Below are 20,000 nucleotides of genomic sequence, written 5' to 3'. Positions count from 1 at the left end.
GGGGAGGATGATGTAGATATATAGGGGAAGTGGACGGAAGATGGAAAAGAGGGACATTTAAAATGTGAATCCAATATGACCGCCATTCTGAAACACATCACAGGACATTGTTTAGAACGCAAATGTCCACTTCACATATTATCAGATGTGAGAAAAAGTACCCAACTGTAATACTTGAGTAAAAATAAAGATACCTTAATAGAAAATGACTCAAGTAAAAGTGAGTCACCGAGTAAAATACTTCTTGAGTAAAAGGTTTTAAATTTACTTAAGTATCAAAAGTAAATGTAATTGCTGAAATATATTTAATTATTAAAAGTATAAATCATTTCACATTCCTTATATTAAGCAAACCCGACTGAACCATTTTCTTGTTTTTTATTTATTTACGGATAGGCAGGAGCACACTCAAACACTCAGAGATAATTTACAAACAAAGCATTTGTGTTTTAGTGAGTCAGATCAGAGGCAGCAGAGATGACCAGGGATGTTCTCTTGATAAGTGTGTGATTTGGACCATTTTCCGGTCCTGTTAAGCATTCTAAATGTAACAAGTACTTTTGGGTGTCAGGGAAAATGTATGGAGTAAAAACAACATTATTTTCTTTAGGAATGTAGAGGAGTAAAAGTAAAAGTTGTCAAAAATATAAATAGTAAAGTACAGATACCCAAAATATGACTTAAGTATTACTTTAAAGTATTTTTACTTAAGTACTTTACACCCCTGCCTATTCTAAGTGTATGTGGAGTGGGCAGCAGGTGTGCTGTCTAGCTTTATTAGCAGGGTGCTCTGCCATATATGACAATGACTTCAAATTAAATCCCAAGTTCAAGAACATTGGGAAATGGTGGATTTCCATTTTTTATTTTATTTTTCAGACAGAAAGACGTCACCTCAAGTCACCTTTTTATTTTCGACCTGGGCAGGCTACCGCGTTTCGGTAGTTATGCCTTGATCAGAGCATCTGACTATTTGCCTACAGTCTGAGCATGTGCAGACATGGATTGGCCAGGTGTCCCACCTCAGTATTCCGAGGCCTGCATTGCGGTGGAAACCAAGCTGCCTGAAGGCTAATCCAGGGGTCTTTTTGACCAATCAGACATCAGACTATCATACTAGGTCACACAAACATACAAACACACACAAACACACACACACACACACACACACACACACACACACACACACACACACACACACACACACACACACACACACAGAGAAGAACTGTAGTCAGGTAAAAAGCTTAAGATTACCTTAAATATTTGCGAAACACTATTCCTGCACAGAGGGAGGCCTACGCCACAGAGAGAGATCTGTTAACTATCACAGCTCTGTAAGAACGCATGTTGCTATTAGAATAAGCTGCTATCTCTTCAGATAGTTAAATCGTGGGCAACTTCAGTCGGTGGATTCACACTGCGCTGGGAGACTGATACCATTTCAAATTCACTTTTATGGAGGTGGCATAAACTTCCAAACCTTTTTACTTCATTAGGGGCTGAGAAGAACCCAGGCAAGAAAGAAATACGTCTTCAGAGGAAAACATTTAAGAGTGAGAGAAAGACAGAGAGAGAGAGAGAGAGAGAGAGAGAGAGAAAGACAGAGATAGAGACTTTAACCATATGTACATCATTACAACACTGTATATATACATAATATGACATTTGTAAAGTCTTTATTCTTTTGGAAATTCTGTGAGTGTAATGTTTACTGTTCATTTGTATTATTTCACTTTTGTATATTATCTACTTGACTTGCTTTGGCATGTTTCCCATGCCAATAAAACCCCTTGAATTGAATTGAATTGAATTGAATTGAAAGAGAGAGACAGTGAGAGTGAAGAGAGAGAGAGAGAGAGAGAGAGAGAGAGAGAGAGAGAGAGTGAGAGAAACAAAACAAAACAAAGCTCTCCCGTAACCCAATTTCCCTTTAATCCTGGCACTGAAACAAAAACATCCCAGAAAGATCCTAAAAGGCTCCAAGAGAAGCAAACTGCAGGCGCCGGGTTTAAGTCCACCCCTTTACCAGAGCCTAACAAACACTTCACAAACACCCCGTCTTAGTGGAGCAACATCGAGAGGAGAAGATGACTCTTGTTTCAAGACAAACGGCTAGGCTGTGAAGTTCACTACATAGCTAAACCAAAACAAACACAAAGCCAAGCCAATGAATAATTCAAGGTGTTTTTTAGAAAGCCTTGTTCTTACAAACCACAAACAAATGGCAAGGAACACCCCACCCCCCCATTGAAAAACACTTTGTTTTGGTCCTTGAATCTTTCTATCCTGGCTGGAGTCTTTTTTCCAGACATGAAAAACATATTTAGTTGGTTTTGGTGAAAATCTCATAGCGTTCTGCCAATGATGTGTCTATGTGGTTGAGAGGCAGTAGGCCTATGGGTATGATGTGCCTAGGTGGTTGAGAGGCAGTAGGCCTATAGGTATGATGTGTCTAGGTGGTTGAGAGGCAGTAGGCCTATGGGTATGATGTGTCTAGGTGGTTGAGAGGCAGTAGGCCTATGGGTATGATGTGTCTAGGTGGTTGAGAGGCAGTAGGCCTATGGGTATGATGTGTCTAGGTGGTTGATAGGCAGTAGGCCTATGGGTATGATGTGTCTAGGTGGTTGAGAGGCGGGGGGGATAGATGTGTCTTCTACATATATTAATTAGTCTTTTTTCCAGACATGAAAAACATATTTAGTTGGTTTTGGTGAAAATCTCATAGCGTTCTGCCAATGATGTGTCTATGTGGTTGAGAGGCAGTAGGCCTATGGGTATGATGTGTCTAGGTGGTTGAGAGGCAGTAGGCCTATGGGTATGATGTGTCTAGGTGGTTGAGAGGCAGTAGACCTATGGGTATGATGTGTCTAGGTGGTTGAGAGGCAGTAGGCCTATGGGTATGATGTGTCTAGGTGGTTGAGAGGCAGTAGGCCTATGGGTATGATGTGTCTAGGTGGTTGGTTGAGAGGGAGTAGGCCTATGGGTATGATGTGTCTAGGTGGTTGGTTGAGAGGCAGTAGGCCTATGGGTATGATGTGTCTAGGTGGTTGAGAGGCAGTAGGCCTATAGGTATGATGTGTCTAGGTGGTTGAGAGGCAGTAGACCTATGGGTATGATGTGTCTAGGTGGTTGAGAGGCAGTAAGCCTATGGGTATGATGTGTCTAGGTGGTTGAGAGGCAGTAGGCCTATGGGTATGATGCGTCTAGGTGGTTGATAGGCAGTAGGCCTATGGGTATGATGTGTCTAGGTGGTTGAGAGGCAGTAGGCCTATGGGTATGATGTGTCTAGGTGGTTGAGAGGCAGTAGGCCTATGGGTATGATGTGTCTAGGTGGTTGAGAGGCAGTAGGCCTATGGGTATGATGTGTCTAGGTGGTTGGTTGAGATGCAGTAGGCCTATGGGTATGATGTGTCTAGGTGGTTGAGAGGCAGTAGGCCTATGGGTATGATGTGTCTAGGTGGTTGAGAGGCAGTAGGCCTATGATGTGTCTAGGTGGTTGAGAGGCAGTAGGCCTATGGGTATGATGTGTCTAGGTGGTTGAGAGGCAGTAGGCCTATGGGTATGATGTGTCTAGGTGGTTGAGAGGCAGTAGATCTATGGGTATGATGTGTCTAGGTAGTTGAGAGGCAGTAGGCCTATGGGTATGATGTGTCTAGGTGGTTGGTTGAGAGGCAGTAGGCCTATGGGTATGATGTGTCTAGGTGGTTGAGAGGCAGTAGGCCTATGGGTATGATGTGTCTAGGTGGTTGAGAGGCAGTAGGCCTATGGGTATGATGTGTCTAGGTGGTTGAGAGGCAGTAGGCCTATGGGTATGATGTGTCTAGGTGGTTGAGAGGCAGTAGGCCTATGGGTATGATGTGTCTAGGTGGTTGAGAGGCAGTAGGCCTATGGGTATGATGTGTCTAGGTGGTTGAGAGGCAGTAGGCCTATGGGTATGATGTGTCTAGGTGGTTGGTTGAGAGGCAGTAGGCCTATGGGTATGATGTGTCTAGGTGGTTGAGAGGCAGTAGACCTATGGGTATGATGTGTCTAGGTGGTTGAGAGGCAGTAGGCCTATGGGTATGATGTGTCTAGGTGGTTGAGAGGCAGTAGGCCTATGGGTATGATGTGTCTAGGTGGTTGAGAGGCAGTAGGCCTATGGGTATGATGTGTCTAGGTGGTTGAGAGGCAGTAGGCCTATGGGTATAATGTGTCTAGGTGGTTGAGAGGCAGTAGGACCTATGGGTATGATGTGTCTAGGTGGTTGATAGGCAGTAGACCTATGGGTATGATGTGTCTAGGTAGTTGAGAGGCAGTAGGCCTATGGGTATGATGTGTCTAGGTGGTTGAGAGGCAGTAGGCCTATGGGTATGATGTGTCTAGGTGGTTGAGAGGCAGTAGACCTATGGGTATGATGTGTCTAGGTGGTTGGTTGAGAGGCAGTAGGCCTATGGGTATGATGTGTCTAGGTGGTTGAGAGGCAGTAGCCCTATGGGTATGATGTGTCTAGGTGGTTGAGAGGCAGTAGGCCTATGGTGAAAGAGAAAGTATGCCTTTACATCTCTTGTAGACAATAGGTGATGTCATAACCAAGTTGGCCAGGAATATTCAGACACATTTACTATCTAGTACGGGACTAGCTTGTTTACTGTAGGCTATTGTGTATTGTAGCATCTATAACATGTGAACATGTATAGTATTATGTAGTATGTGTATTGTAACATCTATAGCATGTGAACATGTATGTAGTATGTGTATTGTAACATCTATAGCAGGTGAACATGTATGTAGTATGTAGTAGGTGTATTGTAACATCTATAGCATGTGAACATGTATGTAGTATGTGTATTGTAACATCTATAGCATGTGAACATGTATGTAGTATGCAGTATGTGTATTGGGTATAGCATGTGAACATGTATGTAGTATGTAGTATGTGTATTGTAACATCTATAGCATGTGAACATGTATGTAGTATGTGTATTGTAACATCTATAGCATGTGAACATGTATGTAGTATGCAGTATGTGTATTGGGTATAGCATGTGAACATGTATGTAGTATGTAGTATGTGTATTGTAACATCTATAGCATGTGAACATGTATGCAGTATGTAGTATGTGTATTGTAACATCTATAGCATGTGAACATGTATGCTGTATGTAGTATGTGTATTGTAACATCTATAGCATGTGAACATGTATGTAGTATGTAGTATGTGTATTGTAACATCTATAGCATGTGAACATGTATGTAGTATGCAGTATGTGTATTGTAACATATATAGCATGTGAACATGAATGTAGTATGCAGTATGTGTATTGGGTAGAGCATGTGAACATGTATGTAGTATGCAGTATGTGTATTGGGTAGAGCTTGTGAACATGTATGTAGTATGTAGTATGTGTATTGGGTAGAGCATGTGAACATGTATGTAGTATGCAGTATGTGTATTGTAACATCTATAGCATGTGAACATGTATGTAGTATGTGTATTGGGTATAACATGTGAACATGTATGTAGTATGTGTATTGGGTAGAGCATGTGAACATGTATGTAGTATGCAGTATGTGTATTGGGTAGAGCATGTGAACATGTATGTAGTATGCAGTATGTGTATTGGGTAGAGCGTGTGAACATGTATGTAGTATGCAGTATGTGTATTGGGTAGAGCATGTGAACATGTATGTAGTATGTAGTATGTGTATTGGGTAGAGCATGTGAACATGTATGTAGTATGCAGTATGTGTATTGGGTAGAGCAAGTAGACTGCTGTCATTTCTGTCTTCTAAAATAAGATGTGCTCATCCATACTAACAATATTTCAATCAATACCTCCATCATGCATTGTTTTTATGTATGGGTGTATGGGTGGCCCCAGGGGGAATCGAACCCATGACCCATGCTCTACCGATTGAGCTACACAGGACCACATATTCACTCTCTCTGCTTTCACAGGGCCTCATCCCATTAGCCTTTAGCTACACTGGGTTCTCTCCGCTCTCACAGCACCTCATCCCATTAGCCTTTAGCCACACTGGGTTCTTTGATATCACAGGGCCTCATCCCATTAGCCTTTAGCCACACTGGGTTCTCTCTGCTATCACAGCACCTCATCCCATTAGCCTTTTGCCACACTGGGTTCTCTGATATCACAGGGCCTCATCCCATTAGCCTTTAGCCACACTGGGCTCTCTCTGCTATCACAGCACCTCATCCCATTAGTCTTTAGCCACACTGGGTTGTTTCTCCCCACTTCTACTAGCAGCATGTATTACAAGGGGAATGGGATGTTTCACCATCACCACACCTGCTGCTGTGCCTCCCTCTGAGACAAAAGAGGGGGTGTTATAAAGCAGTTAGCTTGCCGCCCTAGCTGGAGACATACAGAGAGAGAGCTAGCCTAACGGTGAGTGTTGCTCGGTGGACTGCGGAGCTGGCTGATGAGCTGGGGCTAATTCAGGGGTGATTATGTCGTTTGCTGGCCCACTAACCCTCTTTAAGCCAGTAATTACCTCCTATTTGAGCGAGGGGAGGCAAGGGGAGGCGAAGGGAGGCACTCCAAAGCAGTTGGGGCCCGCACCACGCGGGGAAGGAAACACGCGGACACAGCTGGAGGTGGAATAGGCTGCCGCAGGGCTGGGAGGGGGAAGGGGTGGGGTTGGCTGTAATGGGACTGCTTGAGGGTTAAGGGGGAACCATGGCGCATCACAACCCTAGCCAGGTAGAGTGTTGGGTGTTGAGTTAGGGTGTTGGGTTAGAGTGTTGGGTTAGAGTGTTGGGTGTTGAGTTAGGGTTTTGGGTTAGAATGTTGGGTTAGAGTGTTGGGTTAGAGTGTTGGGTGTTGAGTTAGGGTGTTGGGTTAGAGTGTTGGGTTAGAGTGTTGGGTGTTGAGTTAGAGTGTTGGGTTAGGGTGTTGGGTGTTGAGTTAGGTTGTTGGGTTATGGTGCTGGGTAATGAGTTAGGGTGCTTGGTTAGGGTGTTGGGTTAGGGTGTTGGGTGTTGGGTTAGGGTGTTGTGTTAGGGTATTGGGTTAGAGTGTTGGGTGTTAGGTGTTGGGTTAGGGTGTTGAGTTAGGGTGTTGGGTTAGAGTGTTGGGTTAGGGTGTTGGGTGTTAGGTTAGAGTGTTGGGTTAGGGCATTGGGTTAGAGTGTTGGGTGTTAGATGTTGGGTTAGAGTGTTGGGTTAGGGTGTTGGGTTAGGGTGTGGGGTTAGGGGTTAGGGAGTTGGGTTAGGGTTTTGGGTTAGAGTGTTGGTGTTAGGTGTTGGGTTAGAGTGTTGGGTTAGGGTATTGGGTTAGAGTGTTGGGTTAGGGTGTTGGGTGTTGAGTTAGGGTATTGGGTGTTGAGTGTTGAGTTAGGGTATTGGGTTAGAGTGTTGGGTGTTGAGTTAGGGTATTGGCTGTTGGGTGTTGAGGGTTGAGTTAGGGTATTGGGTGTTGAGTGTTGAGTTAGGGTGTTGGGTGTTGGGTTAGGGTATTGGGTGTTGGGTTAGGGTGTTGGGTGTTGAGTTAGGGATTTGGGTGTTGGGTGTTGAGTTAGGGTATTGGGTGTTGGGTTAGATTGTTGGGTTAGGTTGTTGGGTGTTGAGTTAGGGTATTGGGTGTTGGGTGTTGGTTGTTGAATTAGGGTATTGGGTGTTGAGTGTTGAATTAGGGTATTGGGTGTTGGGTTAGGGTGTTGGGTGTTGAGTTAGGGTGTTGTGTTAGGGTATTGGGTTAGAGTGTTGGGTGTTAGGTGTTGGGTTAGAGTGTTGGGTTAGGGTGTTGGGTGTTAGGTTAGAGTGTTGGGTTAGGGCATTGGGTTAGAGTGTTGGGTGTTAGATGTTGGGTTAGAGTGTTGGGTTAGGGTGTTGGGTTAGGGAGTTGGGTTAGGGTTTTGGGTTAGAGTGTTGGGTTAGAGTGTTGGGTTAGGGTATTGGGTTAGAGTGTTGGGTTAGGGTGTTGGGTGTTGAGTTAGGGTATTGGGTGTTGAGTGTTGAGTTAGGGTATTGGGTTAGAGTGTTGGGTGTTGAGTTAGGGTATTGGCTGTTGGGTGTTGAGGGTTGAGTTAGGGTATTGGGTGTTGAGTGTTGAGTTAGGGTGTTGGGTGTTGGGTTAGGGTATTGGGTGTTGGGTTAGGGTGTTGGGTTAGAGTGTTGGGTGTTGAGTTAGGGATTTGGGTGTTGGGTGTTGAGTTAGGGTATTGGGTGTTGGGTTAGATTGTTGGGTTAGGGTGTTGGGTGTTGAGTTAGGGTATTGGGTGTTGGTTGTTGAATTAGGGTATTGGGTGTTGAGTGTTGGGTTAGGGTGTTGGGTGTTGGGTTAGGGTGTTGTGTTAGGGTGTTGGGTGTTGGGTTAGGGTGTTGGGTGTTGGGTTAGGGTGTTGGGTTAGGGTGTGGGGTGTTGGGTTAGGAGGTTGGGTGTTGGGTTAGAGTGTTGGGTTTTGGGTTAGGGTGTTGGGTTAGGTTAGGTTGCTGGGTGTTGGGTGTTGAGTTAGGGTATTGGGTGTTGGGTTAGAATGTTGGGTTAGGGTGTTGGGTGTTGAGTTAGGGTATTGTGTTAGAGTGTTGGGTGTTGAGTAAGGGTATTGGGTGTTGGGTTAGGGTGTTGTGTGTTGGGTTAGGGTGTTGGGTTAGGGTGTTGGGTGATGGGTGATGAGTTAGGGTATTGGGTGTTGAGTGTTGAGTTAGGGTATTGGGTGTTGGGTGTTGAGTTAGGGTGCTGGGTGTTGAGTTAGGGTGTTGGGTTAGGGTGTTGGGTTAGGGTGTTGGGTTAGAGTTAGGGTTAGGGTGTTGAGTGTTGAGTTAACCTCTCTTGGGTAGGGGGCAGTATTTTGACGTCCGGATGAAAAGCGTGCCCGTAGTAAACTGCCTGCTACTCAGGCCCAGAAGCTAAGATATGCATATTATTAGTAGATTTGGATATAAATCACTCTGAAGTTTCTAAAAGTGTTTGAATGATGTCTGTGGGTATAACAGAACTCATATGGCAGGCAAAAACCTGAGAAAAAATCCAACCAGGACGTGGGAAATCTGAGGTTTGTAGTTTTTCAAGTGATTGCCTATCTAATATACAGTGTCTGTGGGGTCATTTTGCACTTCCTAAGGCTTCCACTAGATGTCAACAGTCTTTAGAACGTTGTTTCATGCTTCTACTATGAATGGGGTGAGAATAAGAGCTCTTGGAATCAGATGACTGAGAAATGGTGTGTTCCTTTTCATTTCTGAAGACAAAGGAATCGTCCAGTTGGAATATTATGGAAGATTTATGATAAAAACATCCTAAAGATTGATTCTATACATCGTTTGACATGTTTCTACGAACTGTAATATAACTTTTTTGACTTTTCGTCTGAACTTACTGCGCGAGCACAGTGCATTTGGATTACTCGACTGAACGTGCAAACAAAAAGGAGGCATTTGGACATAAATATGGACTTTATCGAAACAAAACAAACATTTATTGTGGAACTGGGATACCTGGGAGTGCATTCCGATGAAGATCATCAAAGATAAGTGAATATTTATAATGCTATTTGTGACTTCTGTTGACTCCAAAATGGCGGGTATCTGGATGGCTTGTTTTGATGTCTGAGCGCTGTACTCAGATTATTGCAAAGTTTGCTTTCGCCGTAAAGCTTTTTTGAAATCTGACACAGCGGTTGCATTAAGGAGAAGTGTATCTATAATTCTGTTCATGACACTTGTATCTTTTATCAAAGTTTATGATGAGTATTTCTGTAAATTGATGTGCTTATTCACCGGGGGTTTTGAAGGCAAAACATTTCTGAACATTACACGCCAATGTAAAATGGGGTTTTTGGATATAAATATGAACTTTATCGAGCAAAACATACATGTATTGTGTAACATGAAATCCTATGAGTGCCATCTGAGGAAGATCATCAAAGGTTAGTGATTCATTTTAGCTGTATTTCTGTTTTTTGTGACGCCTCTCCTTGCTTGGAAAATGGCTGTGTGGTTTTTCTTGTCTAGGTGCTGTCCTAACATAATCTAATGCTATGCTTTCTCCGTAAAGCCTTTTTGAAATCGGACACTGTGGTTGGATTAACGAGAAGATTATCTTTAAAATGGTGTATAATACTTGTATGTGTGAGAAATTTGAATTATGAGATTTTTGTTGTTTTGAATTTGGCGCTCTGCTATTTCACTGGCTGTTGGCGAGGTGGGACGCTACCGTCCCACATACCCCAGAGAGGTTTTAAGGTGTTGGGTTAGGGTGTTGGGTGTTGGGTTAGGGTGTTGGATGTTTGTTTAGTGTGTTGGGTTAGGGTGTTGGGTTAAGGTGTTGGGTTAGAGTTAGGGTGTTGGGTGTTGGGTTAGGGTGTTGGGTGTTGAGTTAGGGTATTGGGTGTTGGGTTAGGGTGTTTGGTGTTGAGTTAGGGTGTTTGGTGTTGAGTTAGGGTGTTGGGTGTTGGGTTAGGGTGTTGGGTTAGGGTGTTGGGTGTTGAGTTAGGGTGTTGGGTGTTGGGTTAGGGTGTTGGGTGTTGAGTTAGGGTGTTGGGTGTTGAGTTAGGGTGTTGGGTTAGGGTGTTGGGTTAAGGTTAGGGTGTTGGGTGTTGAGTTAGGGTGTTGGGTGTTGGGTTAGGGTGTTGGGTTAGGGTGTGGGTGTTGAGTTAGGGTGTTGGGTTAGGGTGTTGGGTGTTGGGTTAGGGTGTTGGGTGTTGGGTTAGGGTGTTGGGTGTTGAGTTAGGGTTAGGGTGTTGGGTTAGGGTGTTGGGTGTTGGGTTAGGGTGTTGGGTGTTGAGTTAGGGTGTTGGATGTTGAGTTAGGGTGTTTGGTGTTGAGTTAGGGTGTTTGGTGTTGAGTTAGGGTGTTGGGTGTTGAGTTAGGGTGTTGGGTTAGGGTGTTGGGTGTTGGGTGTTGAGTTAGGGTGTTGAGTGTTGGGTTAGGGTGTTGGGTGTTGAGTTAGGGTGTTTGGTGTTGAGTTATGGTGTTGGGTGTTGAGTTAGGGTTAGGGTTGAGTCTCTATTGTCAAGAGACAGAGGTGAAAACGCAAAGCAGCTTTACTAAGGTCTATTATACTATACGATTACACATCCTACCCAGACTACCACCTTCCCCCTAACACACACACACACACACACACACACACACACACACACACACACACACACACACACACACACACACACACACACACACACACACACACACACACACACACACACACCAGACCAAATTGGGCTTGTAGCGATAGACGGTGGAAGGATGCGAGAGAGATCCATGGTTAGGAGACTCGTGGAATCAGGTTTCCATATTGTAGCTTGATCTAAGGGGGGGAAAATCCAGTCCATTTAACTTGACTTTCAAGGAAATTTGACTTTAGTTAATGCCATTGAAATGCAATACTCTAAGGAAGCAATTTGGAGACCAGAGAACATAGTAATAACCTGTGTGATATTATTATGTTATTATCATAATTACCCTCATGACCACATGGTTTTAATTAGAATATATGTGTAACCCCTGGAGGGGGGGAGTTGAAAGTAGGTAAAGATATTTTACAATTGTTCCCTTATGCTCCTTCAGCTGCGAGGAGGAGGAGGAGGAGGATTGGAGGAAGCACTGCTGGAGAGATGAGGTGATGTTTCTTTCTTTACTTCTATCTTCATGTTTCTCCTTGACATCTTTCTATCGCTCAAAACACATACCCCTCCTCCTTCCATATCTTTCATCTCTCCCTTTCTCACACATTCTCTCTCTTCCTCTCTTCCACTCTCTCTCTCTCTCTCTCTCTCTCTCTCTCTTTCACCCTTCTCTCTCTATTTCTCTCTCTCTCTCTCAACTCACTCTCTCTCTCTCTGTTCTCCCTTCCCCATCAGTGCACCACATTTACGAATCGATGACTTAATCTGTTGAACCAAACAAGTGAGCAGCGACTGCTTCAACCTCATTCATTTCTTCCCCCACCATCACCATCACTACCACTGCTAGCACAGCACGCCTCAGAGAGGGGGGGGGTAGACTAACAGCAGACAGAGAAAGAGAAGAACAAAGGGTGGACTGAGAAGAAAGAAAGAAAGGAAGACAAGGACAGAGTAAGAGAGGCAGAGCTTCCCACCATACGTATCCATCTCTTTCCTCCCAGACTACTGCTCTAACATAGTTCATTCCACCTAATACAACAGGCAGGTAGCATCACTCTCAATCCACCATGCATAGACGCATGCTCCCCTTGCCTCCCCCTGTCTCCCCTACCTCCCCTACCTCCTCCTGCCTCCTCCTCCTGTCTCCCCTACCTCCCCTACCTCCTCCTGCCTCCTCCTCCTGTCTCCCCCTACCTCCTCCTGTCTCCCCTACCTCCTCCTGTCTCCCTACCTCCTCCTGTCTCCCCCTACCTCCTTCTGCCTCCTCCTGTCTCCCCCTACCTCTCCTACCTCCTCCTGTCTCCCCCCTACCTCTCCTACCTCCTCCTGTCTCCCCCTACCTCCTTCTGCCTCCTCCTGTCTCCCCCTACCTCCTCCTGTCTCCCCTGTCTCCCCCTACCTCCTCCTGTCTCCCCCTACCTCTCCTACCTCCCCTGTCTCCCCCTACCTCTCCTACCTCCCCTGTCTCCCCCTACCTCCTCCTGTCTCCCCCTACCTCTCCTACCTCCCCTGTCTCCCCCTACCTCTCCTACCTCCCCTGTCTCCCCCCTACCTCCTCCTGTCTCTCCCTACCTCTTCTACCTCCTCCTGTCTCCCCCTACCTCTCCTACCTCCTCCTGTCTACCCCTGCCTCCACCGCCTCCCCTCCCATTCCCTACCTCCTCCTGCCTCCTCCTGTCTCCCCCTACCTCTCCTACCTCCTCCTGTCTCCCCCTACCTCTCCTACCTCCTCCTGTCTCTCCCTACCTCCTCCTACCTCCTCCTGTCTCCCCCTACCTCCTCCTGCCTCCTCCTGTCTCCCCCTGCCTCCACCGTCTCCCCTCCCATTCCCTACCTCCTCCTCCCTCCCCCTCCCTCCCATCACCTCCCCTTCCTCCCCCTTCTTTCCCCTACCTCCCCCTCTTCCACCTCCCTCCCCCTTCGCCCCCTGCCTCCCCCTACTTCCTCCTAAGGGACACCACGGATCATCTGGTATGACTCTAAACACACCAGCAGCACCTCTATGCCTCTGTTAGCTCTGGAGACAAAGATACTACATACTGTAGAGATACACACAGACAATGTACTCAGATTCTATACACAGCTTCATAAATACACACTGTTTCCTCTGTTTTATGACTCTGGTAGCTCTAGAGACAGAGATACTAGATCGAAAAACACACAGCTTTATAAATTCTGTTTCAGATGGTGAAATGCATTATAGTCGTATTGAAAGAAATGTTTTAGAGAAAGGGAATGCATCACTGTTGCCATTGCTTTTTGTTAGAGCTGTAGAAATATACTGCTCAAAAAAATAAAGGGAACACTTAAACAACACATCCTAGATCTGAATGAAAGAAATAATTTTATTAAATACTTTTTTCTTTACATAATTGAATGTGCTGACAACAAAATCACACAAAAATAATCAATGGAAATCCAATTTATCAACCCATGGAGGTCTGGATTTGGAGTTACACTCAAAATTAAAGTGGAAAACCACACTACAGGCTGATCCAACTTTGATGTAATGTCCTTAAAACAAGTCAAAATGAGGGTCAGTAGTGTGTGTGGCCTCCACGTGCCTGTATGACCTCCCTACAACGCCTGGGCATGCTCCTGATGAGGTGGCGGATGGTCTCCTGAGGGATCTCCTCCTAGACCTGTACGAAAGCATCCGCCAACTCCTGGACAGTCTGTGGTGCAACGTGGCGTTGGTGGATGGAGCGAGACATGATGTCCCAGATGTGCTCAATTGGATTCAGGTCTGGGGAACGAGCGGGCCAGTCCATAGCATCAATGCCTTCCTCTTGCAGGAACTGCTGACACACTCCAGCCACATGAGGTCTAGCATTGTCTTGCATTAGGAGGAACCCAGGGCCAACCGCACCAGCATATGGTCTCACAAGGGGTCTGAGGATCTCATCTCGGTACCTAATGGCAGTCAGGCTACCTCTAGCGAGCACATGGAGGGCTGGGCGGCCCCCCAAAGAAATGCCACCCCACACCATGACTGACCCACCGCCAAACCGGTCATGCTGGAGGATGTTGCAGGCAGCAGAACGTTCTCCACAGCGTCTCCAGACTCTGTCACGTCTGTCACGTGCTCAGTGTGAACCTGCTTTCATCTGTGAAGAGCACAGGGCGCCAGTGGCGAATTTGCCAATCTTGGTGTTCTCTGGCAAATGCCAAACGTTCTGCACGGTGTTGGGCTGTAAGCACAACCCCCACCTGTGGACGTCGGGCCCTCATACCACCCTCATGGAGTCTGTTTCTGACCGTTTGAACAGACACATGCACATTTGTGGCCTGCTGGAGGTCATTTTGCAGGGCTCTGGCAGTGCTCCTCCAGCTCCTCCTTGCACAAAGGCGGAGGTAGCGGTCCTGCTGCTGGGTTGTTGCCCTCCTACGGCCTCCTCCACGTCTCCTGATGTACTGGCCTGTCTCCTGGTAGCGCCTCCATGCTCTGGACACTACGCTGACAGACACAGCAAACCTTCTTGCCACAGCTCGCATTGATGTGCCATCGTGGATGAGCTGCACTACCTGAGCCACTTGTTTGGGTTGTAGACTCCGTCTCATGCTACCACTAGAGTGAAAGCACTGCCAGCATTCAAAAGTGACCAAAACATCAGCCAGGAAGCATAGGAACTGAGAAGTGGTCTGTGGTCCCCACCTGCAGAACCACTCCTTTATTGGGGGTGTCTTGCTAATTGCCTATCATTTCCACCTGTTGTCTATTCCATTTGCACAACAGCATGTGAAATTTATTGTCAATCAGTGTTGCTTCCTAAATGGACAGTTTGATTTCACAGAAGTGTGATTGACTTGGAGTTACATTGTGTTGTTTAAGTGTTCCCTTTATTTTTTTGAGCAGTGTACATTATAGCAACACACAGTTTTCCATTGCCTCTGTTAGGCTACAGAAAATGCATTATAGATCAGCAACACATTGTTTTCCATTACCTCTGTTACGGCTATAGAAAGTACATTATAGATCAGCAGCACACTGATTTACATTACCTCTGTCACTGCTACAGAATATACATTACAGAACAGCAACAGTGAGTCCCAAACGTTCCATGAGTGTGTCTGAAATTCTATACTGTAGTTTAGGCCGAAGATAATCCAGAGGTTTAACTATCCCCAATCTACTGTTACTTCCTGATTCTGCTGGTCCATACGAAATCAATGGTGGCAAAGACAAAGAGCATGTTAAAAGGCTCAGCCGACCCATAAACAGATGATGTACTTCCACAAAATGGCATAAAATCATTTTATCTTCCGTCAGAGACAGAGAGATAGACCCACAGTAAAGGCACACAGTAAAATGTCCTTAAACCTCACCACTGAAAAACACTCTGATTGTGCTGGCTTTGCAACATCCACTGGCTTGTAAATGAGCAACTGAAGGTAAGGGGGAGGGAGAGAGAGAGAGAGAGAGAGAGAGAGAGAGAGAGAGAGAGAGAGAGAGAGAGAGGGAGGGAGAGTGAGAAAGAACAAGAGGTAATGAGAGACTGAGAGAAAGAGAGAAGGCGTCTACAACTGCTGGGAATTCCTTGCCTTTCCGAGGGTAATATTTGTCTCAAGAAGGGGAGAGTAGGAGAAAGAGAGAGAAATAAAAAGAGAGAGAGAAAAAACAGAGAGAGAATAAGCATAGAGAAAGAGAGAGATAATAGGCAGAGAGAGAAAGGGAGCAGAGAGAGAAAGGGAGAAGCAGAGAGAGAGAGAGAGAGAAGCAGAGAGCGAAAGGGAAGAGAGAGCTCACAGGCCCCTGAACAGCACGCTTGGGTGAGATTACAAGTGGGAGGAACTGAATTGATAAATTAGTTCAGGCAACGTGCAAACTGATTACCGCGACTGCACTGCCATAGAATCCATCAGGCACACCGGCACACAGAGACACACACAACACACACACACACACACACACACACACACACACACACACACACACACACACACACACACACACACACACACACACACACACACACACACACACACACACACTCAGACATTGCTGAGTGAAGCGAACACTTAGAGAAATGCAGAGAGATATAAACAAACCACACACATACACAGTACAGAGACCTACATGAAACACAAACACACACACACACACACACCACACACACACCAGAGTGTATCTAGGGCGGAGTGTAGTGGTACACAGTGGATGGAGAATCTGCAGCGGCTGTAAGTAAAAGGTATTGAGCTGCTGACTCCAGAGAGCCAGACAAATCCCAGAGAACTAAAACTCACAGCACACACACAGAGACAGAGGAAAATGAAGGCTAGCAGCTAGCAACTAATGACAACAACGTTAGCTAGTTAATTATCTTGGCTAGGCTATCGCTAGCACAGACCCAGACAGAGGAGAATAAAATCCAAACAATTAGCAGTAACAGCTAATGCCATTTCGCTCTCTATAGCATTAGCTAGCTATTCCTAGAAAGCTAAAGGTCACAACAGTTCAAACACAGCCAGAGGAGAATAACATGGCTAGCATCAATAAGCTAATAGCTATTGCTAATGTTATTGTTCTCTCGATAGCGTTAGCTAGCTATTTCTCTCAGCTAGTCCATTGCTAACACCGTACTACACTTGTGCCAAAAATAGCTACATATGCAAAAAACATCATTTTTTTAACCTTTATTTAAGCTGGTATGTCAATTAAGAAAAACATATTATTTACAATGAAGGCAAGAGGCAAAAGGCCTCCTGTAGGACGGCGGCTGTGATAAAAATAAAAAAAGGCAAAAAACAATGTAAGCCAAAAACGGACAACACAGACAGAAGACAACATGCTATGCAATATACAGCTACACCCACAGTATGTAATATGTAATGCTGTTTTACCTTTAGGTGTGAGTAAGCTAAAGCTAACGCTACATTAGCATTAGGGGTCCTGTAGCTCATCATGTTACTGTTCTACCTTTAGGTGTGAGAAACTATAGCTAACGCTACATTAACATCAGGGGTCCTGTAGCTCATCATGCTACTGTTCTACCTTTAGGTGTGAGTAAGCTATAGCTAACGCTACATTAACATCAGGGGTCCTGTAGCTCATCATGCTACTGTTCTACCTTTAGGTGTGAGAAACTATAGCTAACGCTACATTAACATCAGGGGTCCTGTAGCTCATCATGCTACTGTTCTACCTTTAGGTGTGAGAGCTATGTAGACATTAGGGGTCCTGTAGCTCATCATGCTACTGTTCTACCTTTAGGTGTGAGTAAGCTATAGCTAACGCTACATTAACATCAGGGGTCCTGTAGCTCATCATGAGGTTATAGCTAGATACTGTATGGAAATCCAGCCTCAAGCTAACCGCAGCATTGTATTACAGCTTTTTTTGTTGCTGACGCTTCTCTCTGCACGTCACACACACACTCCAATACATACCACAGTGATAGTGAGAAACTCTACACCCCACGCAAGCACTGATGTCACCCTGGAGATGGTTGTGTTATTGTGTGTGTGTGTGTGTGTGTGTGTGTGTGTGTGTGTGTGTGTGTGTGTGTGTGTGTGTGTGTGTGTGTGTGTGTGTGTGTGTGTGTGTGTGTGTGTGTGTGTGTGTGTGTGTGTGTGTGTGTGTGTGTGTGTGTGTGTGTGTGTGTGTGTGTGTGTGTGTGTGTGTGTGTGTGTGTGCATTGGCCCGAGGCAGAGTGTGAAGCTTTTATTGGGATTTGCAAATCAACTACAAGTGATAAGTGGAGAGAGAATCTGCAGAGCTTTCACACATCCAAGGGACTAGGCCTGTGTCCATACTAGGCCTGTGTCCATACTCCAGCTAGCCAAATGAGGTCTCAACACCAGCCTAGGTCACCCATGATACAAGTCAGTGTTTGACGTCTATCCATGTCTGAGGACCCTGGGAGATGATGTGAAAACTGGCCACTAGGGGCAACAGTGAGTGATGTTACCTTCAAGTAGGTTTGGGTTTCTTTTAGGGAGGTGTGGACGGGGATGGTGGATCACTGGATTCAAACATCCAACCTTTGGAAGCAGATGCAGATGCTTCCAACCGTCCACCATCTCCTAGCAAAACCCAAACCTACTTGAAGGTAACAGCACTCACTGTTGCCCCTAGTGGACAGTTTTCACATCATCTCCCAGCGTCCTCAGACATGGATAGACGTCAAATACTGACTTGTATCATGGGTGACCTAGGCTGGTGGTGAGACCTCATTTGGCTAGCTGGAGTATGGACACAGGCCTAGTCCCTTGGAAAGTTGCTTTAGAGACTTTTGTTTTTAGCCAATCCCAAACCTTAACCCCTACCTTAAACATTTTGAGTAAAAGCCTAAACTTAATCTGAAACATTTGCAACAACTTTGAAATTTGACAGTTGAGAAACATGGATGAACGTCTCACACACACACACACACACACACACACACACACACACACACACACACACACACACACACACACACACACACACACACACACACACACACACACACACTCAGTCTCTTGCTAACTGTCCAGCTGATAATTGTGAATAGTACCACTGAGATCCAGAGGCAGAGCATGAGGCCATGGTTGATCTAATAGACGCTGATGAAACCACCTATCAACTCTGGTCTGTCTGCTAAGAGGGGACACAGTAGAATCCAGATCTACTGTTAGATATCCCTACATTACTCATCTCATATGTATATACTGTACTCTATACCATCTACTGCATCTTGCCATCCTGATGTAATGTATCACTAGCCACCTTAAACAATGCTGCTTTATATGTTTTCAACCCAAATATTATATGTATATACTGTATCATAGATTTGCATCTGTAATAATAGCATAAAAAGCTGCTTATATGTTTTCATACCCTACAATACTCATCTCATATGTGTATACTGTACTCTATACCATCTATTACATCTTGCCTATGCCGTTCGGCCATCACTCATTTATATATTTTTATGTACATATTCGTATTCATTCCTTTACACTTGTGTGTACAAGGTAGTTGTTGTGGTATAGATTACTTGTTAGATATTACTGCATGGTCGGAACTAGAAGCACAAGCATTTCGCTACACTTGCATTAACACCTGCTAACCATGTTTATGTGACAAATACATTTGATTTGATTTGATTTGAGATACTGCTGAGTACATCTAACAATGTATGTCTGCTAAGAGGGGACACAGTAGAACCCAGATCTACTGTTAGATACTGCTGAGTACATCTAACAATGTATGTCTGCTAAGAGGGGACACTGTATAACCCAGATCTACTGTTAGATACTGCTGAGTACATCTAACAATGTATGTCTGCTAAGAGGGGACACAGTATAACCCAGATCTACTGTTAGATACTGCTGAGTACATCTAACAATGTTGTATAGGTATAAGCAACACGCTAATAACGAAGTTGTGCAGAGTTTACATAGATCCAGTGTTTTCAGATCACCACTAGAGCCTAGGAGGAGAGGGTCTAGGGGTCCGTTTGGAAGGGGGCCTAAGGGCTCAGATACAGAAGCAGACAACCCAGAGTTCTTAGCACCTCTGAGCATAATGCCGGCTGTTATTTGCAAACCGAGTGAAAAATTCGGCAATCAGACGTCTACAGCGGGTGGTATGAAAAAAACACATTGCTCTGAACGATCGGCAGACTAACGCTAGATCCACATTCGGTGTGATTAATGCGAGACTAAAGTCTGAGTGTTCGAGGGAGTCATGTTGGAAACCTGGCAACTGTTGATCCCTTCCAGCGCTACTGACCGACCTTGATGCTTCGTAAAGTTCTCACGTTCTCAAGGAAACGAACCCCCCACCCCTTGACCAAACCCAGACACACACACACACACACACACACACACACACACACACACACACACACACACACACACACACACACACACACACAATCCCAGCCAGATACAGCCCCCAACAGCCTTGGTTTGTAGCAGCCATTTTGAGGTTGTGGTTCAAA

The 20,000-nt window shown here is 45.3% G+C and overlaps 1 protein-coding gene and 2 long non-coding RNA genes across 7 annotated transcripts in view; 2 read left to right on the top strand and 1 right to left on the bottom strand.

Annotated features, from left to right (window-relative positions):
• meis1b (Meis homeobox 1 b) overlaps positions 1 to 20,000 on the bottom strand; it is a 197,897-nt gene that overhangs the window by 77,371 nt on the left and 100,526 nt on the right. The gene's annotated exons all lie outside the window — the stretch shown is intronic.
• On the top strand, positions 2,298 to 3,170 carry LOC123728802 (uncharacterized). Its single transcript, XR_006760574.1, has 3 exons — positions 2,298 to 2,582; positions 3,002 to 3,046; positions 3,129 to 3,170. It is a non-coding gene; the product is annotated as an uncharacterized lncRNA (long non-coding RNA).
• Positions 3,239 to 3,688, top strand: LOC123728803 (uncharacterized). Of its 2 annotated transcripts, XR_006760575.1 has the most exons (4): positions 3,239 to 3,374; positions 3,420 to 3,460; positions 3,496 to 3,577; positions 3,660 to 3,688. It is a non-coding gene; the product is annotated as an uncharacterized lncRNA (long non-coding RNA). The 2 variants fall into 2 exon arrangements; XR_006760576.1 differs by lacking the exon at positions 3,239 to 3,374 and having other exon boundaries at positions 3,391 to 3,460.

This window comes from Salmo salar, chromosome ssa18 (genome assembly GCF_905237065.1).
Source record: "Salmo salar chromosome ssa18, Ssal_v3.1, whole genome shotgun sequence".
Taxonomy (NCBI): domain Eukaryota; kingdom Metazoa; phylum Chordata; class Actinopteri; order Salmoniformes; family Salmonidae; genus Salmo; species Salmo salar.
This window is presented reverse-complemented; position numbering and strand designations above follow the sequence as displayed.